Genomic DNA, 6,000 nt, shown 5'->3' with positions numbered 1-6,000 from the left:
GGCAGGCAGAAAAACGGCCCTTTGAGGATGTCCACACCTAATTCCTGGAATCTATGCTCCCTGACACAGATAAAAGGATTTTATTAGTGTAATTAAGTTTGTGCTGTGCTTAGTCACCTCTGACCCTTTGAGACCCTTTTGGACAGTAGCCGCCAGACTCCTCTGTCCTTGGGATTTTCCAGGCAAGAATACTGGAGTGTGTTGCCATTTCTTCCTCTAGGGGACCTTCCCACCCAAGGAAGGAAATTGCATCTCCTGTGTCTCCTGCATTGCAGGTGGACTGTTTACCCGCTGAGTCACTGGGGAAGCCCATAATTAAGTTTACAGACCTTAAAACAGGGAGATTAGCCTGGATTATTCAGGTGAGCCCAATCGAATCACTTGATTCTTTAAAAGCAAAGAACTTTCTCCAGCTGGAAGCAAGAGCGGTATGGCAGAATACGGAAATTCCCAGCCTGTACTAGCTTTGGGATGACCCTGCCGTGCGCAAGCGCAGGAGTGAGGCCTCTAGGAGCGCAGGACATCCCCCAGGTAAAGTAGCCAGGAAATCAGTCCCATCTACAACCGGAATGAGTGGATTCTTCACTGTGCCTCCCTGCCAGAGTTCAGCCAGCCAACACCCTGACTTCTGCTCAGAAAATTCCAGAATGGAAAAACCAACCAGGCCAACGTGGACTTGTGTACCACAAAACTGAGAGACCAACTGAGAACTGAGATGTGGTGTCTTAAGTCTCTACATTTGTAGTCATTTGTTAGGGTAGCAATAGAAAGCAAATGCAATACCAAAATTATAAATCAGATGTCAGAGCCCACTTCAAACCTTTTAGTGACTTTTTGCTGCCTAAAACTAAATAGTCTAAACTCCTTAATGTAGCACGTGTGGCCCTCATGACCTGACCCTGGGCTCACTTATTAGCTGTAGGCTCTTCACTCACCTACAGGTACCCTGATAACTTTCTCATTCTTGTGGACTAAACTGAGGATTTAGTTTAATGGATTTCTGTTCCAGGAAGACTCTCTGGTCTGCATTCCATAGCACCTGCTGAATGGTTTCTTCATTATAATACAATATAATAATAATGTGTGCATGCTAAGTCTCTTCAGTCATGTCTGACTCTTTGTGACCCTATGGACTGCAGCCTGCCAGGGTGCTCTGTCCGTGGGATTCTCCAGGCAAGAATACTGGAGTGACTTGCCATGTCCTTGCCATGATCCCCCTCCAGAGATCTTCCCCACCCAGGGGTTGAACCCCTGTCTCCTGTGGCGCCTGCACAGCAGGTGCATTCTTTACCAATGAGTCATCAAGGAAGTCCATAATAATAATAATATGGCTGCAGTCCATAGGGTCGCTAAGAGTCGGACACGACTGAGCGACTTCACTTTGACTTTTCACCTTCATGTATTGGAGAAGGAAATGGCAACCCACTCCAGTGTTCTTGCCTGGAGAATCCCAGGGACGGGGGAGCCTGGAGGGCTGTTGTCTATGGGGTCGCACAGAGTCAGACACGACTGAAGTGATTTAGCAGCAGCAGCAGCAGCATATAATTCCACTTATAAAGTATAACAATGAACCATTTATGTGCATGGATCCCCGTTTAGGTTGTAACTTCTTTCAAGGAAGGATCAAATCTTATTCATCTTTTTTTCCCCAGTACCCTCTACACAGTGGATGCCCCATAAATATTGTTTACATGTCCCATTTGGAAGAAAAAGTTTGGGCAACCAATAAAGAAGTTTATTAATCAACAAGTAGGTTAGATCATGAGGGCTGTTCATATGTTCATTCATCTGTAAGGAAGCAAGTAGGAGTTAGGCTGTGTATCCTAGATTAGATTATTTCTATGAAACAGTACTGTATCAGTCCTCAACTTTAGAACAAGCTCCTCAATCCTCCTTGCAGGTAACTTTATAGGCACTACTGTTGACATTCTCAGCAGAAGAAAATCTCCTTCCTAAATATCTTGGTGTCAGTGGGAAAACCTCACAGCTACCCACATCCACCTGGTTACTCACTTGGATGCTGGCTCTGTAGGAAGGGCCTTGATATATGAAACGCCCAGAGTCAGGTGACTAAAGTTTCCACGCAGTACCTTCACTAAGCTTTGCCCATAAGTTTTACTAGTGAATATCAAACTAATATGTATTAGAGGCACTTGCCAATCAGTTTTCCTCCTCTCTTTTTAAAAAATATCTATTTTATTTATTTGGCTGTGCTGGGTCTTAGTTGCAACACATGGTATCTTCACTCTCAAGTTGTGGTATGTGGGATCTAGTTCCCTGACCAGGGATCGAACCCAGACCCTCTGCCTTGGGAGTGCAGAGTCTTAGCCACTGGACCACGAGGAAAGTGCCCACTTTTCCTTTTCTCTCTTTTAAAAAATGGTCTCTGTCTTGGGCCGCTTTTAAAAAAATCGTATTTATTTATTTAGGGCTGTTCTGGGTCTTTGTTGCTTGGCACAGACTTTCTCTAGTTGTAGCAAATGGGTGAAGGGCCCACTCTTCATTGCAGTGCATGGACTTCCCATCGCAGTGGCTTCTCTTGCTGTGGAGCATGGGCTCTAGGCACGTGGGCTTCAGCAGTTGCAGCACAGGGGCTCAGAAGTTGCGGCTTGAGGGCTCTAGAGCGTGGATGGGCTCAGTAGTCATGGTCCACAGGCTTAGTTACTCTGCAGCATGTGGAATCTTCCCAGACCAGGGATCGAACCTGTGTCCCCTACTTTGGCAGGCAGATTCTTATCCACTGTGCCACCAGGGCAGTCCCCTTCTTCTCTTGATGATTAATGTCAATGACACATTTTTGCAGGTTGCATAATTGGATCTTTGTTCTTTAGAACGGATTTCTCTTAGGGAAAAATTCATCCCATATTTGCAAGACCATTCACCATTTTTTATGACCTATTTAGAAAACCACACTTTCTAACTCGGACTTTAACATTGATGAGGCATAGTAGGGTTAGCAATGTTTGTAAAACACCTCAAAACCAAGCACAAACCCAGGAAACACACCAAAGATTAAGAGATAATGCTGATGCTGAGTAATGCTAAAATGAGTGCACATAATTCCATCTGTTGGTTCAGGTGGAGTTGGCACGTGCTTTTTCTTGGTTACAGCTTGGCTTTTCCTATAAAGGTTTATGAGTTGAATAAGTAGAGAAAATTATGTGCTTTGACTTGAAATTAAAATTATGGTATAACATTGCAGCACGTATTCAGAGGCAAATGCTCGAAATGTTCACGATTCATTTCCACAGACTGTTGAAAATGGTGACCCCTGGACTGACAAGTATTGACTTTTCTACACTTTCTCTCACTGGTACCCTCCTTTCATAAATAAGTTCAGTCTTAAATCTATTACATAACCTAAAAGTAGCTGCGTGTGTTGGTAAATGAGCTTCATATTCATGTTTCCAGCACTGCTAAGCCCTTGACAACATCTTTCTTTTCTTTAAAATCCACTTAGGATGCTCAAAGATCAGGTATAATCCTGACATCCTGAAACTCTACTTTTTCACTCATGCTGCAATCCAATGACATCACTAACACCAGCCCAGGAAATAGTACAAATTATCACATTTTATCTATATTTGTAAATGTCTTCATCAACATTGAATGTGTAAATGTTTTCTTGCAACACTCTGGAGCTGAGTGACATGATAAAATGCTTTCTTCTGGCAGAAAATCCAATCTTATTATCTTACTTTTCAGAATCTCATGTCTTATATTTAAGTCTATAAGCCATTTTGAGTTTATTTTTGTGTCTGGTGTGAGGGTATGTTGAAAGTTTCCTAATTTCATTGATTTACATGTGGCTGTGGGTGTCCAGCTTTCCCAACACCACTTGCTAAAGAGACTGTCTTTTTCCCATTGTATGTTCTTGCCTCATCTGTTGAAGATTAATTGATCATAGATACATGGGTTTATTTCTGGGCTCTCTATTCTGTTACATTGATCCATATGTCTGTTTTTGTGCCAATACCAAATGCTGTTTTGATTACTGTAGGTTTATAGTACTGTCTGAAGTCTGGGAGGGTTATGCCTGCAGGTTTGTTCTTTTCCTCAGGATTGCCTTGGCAATTCTGAATCTTTTATGGTTCCATATAAATGTTAGGATTATTTGTTCTAGTTCTGTGAAAAATGTCATGGGTAATTTGATACGGGCTGCCTTACATCTGCAGACTGCTTTGGGTAGTATGGCCATTTTAATAATGTTAATTCTTCTAATCCAAAAGCATGGCATGTCTTTCCATTTCTTTGACTCATCTTCAGTTTCCTTTATCCATGTTTTTAAAAATTAATTAATTAAATAATTTATGGCTGCGCTGGGTCTTCACTGCTGCTTGCAGGCTTTCTCCTGTTGCAGAGTGGGGGCTACTCTAGTTCGCTGTGCGGGCTTCTCATTGCAGTGGTTTCTCTTGCTGTGGAGCGCAGGCTCTACGTCCACGGGCTTCCGTAGTTGCACCTCCTGGCTTCTAGAGTGCCAGCTCAGTAGTTATGGCACCCGGGCTTAGCTGTCCCACATCATGTGGGATCTTTCTGGATTAGGCATCGAACCCGTGTCCCCTGCACTGGCAGGCGGATTCTTTACCACTGAGCCGCCAGGGAAGCCCCACAATGTTTTATAGTTCTCAGCCTTTCACCTTCTCGGTCAGGTTTATTCCTATTTTATATTTTTTGGATGCATTTTTTTTTAATATTTATTTTTGGCTCTGCTAAGTCTTCACTACTGCAAGCAGGCTTTCTCTAGTTGCAGAGTGGGGATTACTCTCTAGTTGCGGTTCACGGGCTTCTTGTTTTTTGTTTTTTTTTTTTAATTTTATTTATTTTTAAACTTTACATAATTGTATTAGTTTTGCCAAATATCAAAATGAATCCGCCACAGGTATACACGTGCTCCCCATCCTGAACCCTCCTCCCTCCCCACACCATCCCTCTGGGTCGTCCCAGTGCACCAGCCCCAAGCATCCAGTATCATGCATCGAACCTGGACTGGCATCTCGTTTCATACATGATATTTTACATGTTTCAATGCCATTCTCCCAAATCTTCCCACCCTCTCCCTCTCCCACGGAGTCCATAAGACTGTTCTATACATCAGTGCCTCTTTTGCTGTCTCGTACACAGGGTTATTGTTACCATCTTTCTAAATTCCATATATATGCGTTAGTATACTGTATTGGTGTTTTTCCTTCTGGCTTACTTCACTCTGTATAATAGGCTTCTAGTTGCGGTTCACGGGCTTCTTGTTTTGTTGGCTTCTCTTGTTGTGGAGCACAGGCTCTAGATGGTCAGGCTTCAGCAGTCATGGTGCACGGGCTTAGCTGCCCCATGGCATGTGGGATCTTCCCAGACCAGGGATTGAATTGGTGTCCCCTGCACTGCAAGGTGGATTCTTAACCACTGGACACTAGGGAAGCCCTTGGATGCCTTTTAAAAGGGACTGTTTTTTACTTTCCCTTTCTGATATTTCATTTTTTTAATTTAAAATTTATTTATTTATTGGTTGTACTGCACAGCTTGTGGGGTCTTAATTTCCTTACCAAGGATCAAAACTGGGTACCCCGCAATGGAAGCACAGAGCTCTAACCACTGGATGATAAGGGAATTCCCGTGATATTTCATTGTTAGTGTAAAGGAATGCAACAGATTTCTGTATGTTAATCTTGTATCCTGCTACCTTGCTGAATTCATTTATCAGTTCTAGTGGTTTTGTATGGCATCGTTATTTGTATGGCATTGTTCTAGGGTTTTGTATGGCATCGTTATTCCTTAGAGATTTATACATTGGAGGAAAAACTATAAAGGCAAGCAAGAAGATGGTTTCATAGCACTCACAGTGGTCATTATAATTCCAGAGAAGGGACCAGCCTGGGATTGGACTTCTGGGAATACTGTCAATATTTTATTTCTTGACTCAGGTGATATATTTTTTTTAAATGTACATTTCTACAATAAAAAGACAAAATACTTAGGGAATGAATTAATGGGGCCCAACACAGTTAA

This window comes from Bos indicus x Bos taurus, chromosome 25, assembly GCF_003369695.1.
Source record: "Bos indicus x Bos taurus breed Angus x Brahman F1 hybrid chromosome 25, Bos_hybrid_MaternalHap_v2.0, whole genome shotgun sequence".
NCBI lineage: Eukaryota > Metazoa > Chordata > Mammalia > Artiodactyla > Bovidae > Bos > Bos indicus x Bos taurus.
The sequence above is the reverse complement of the archived record's forward strand: the minus strand, read 5'-3'. Positions refer to the sequence as shown.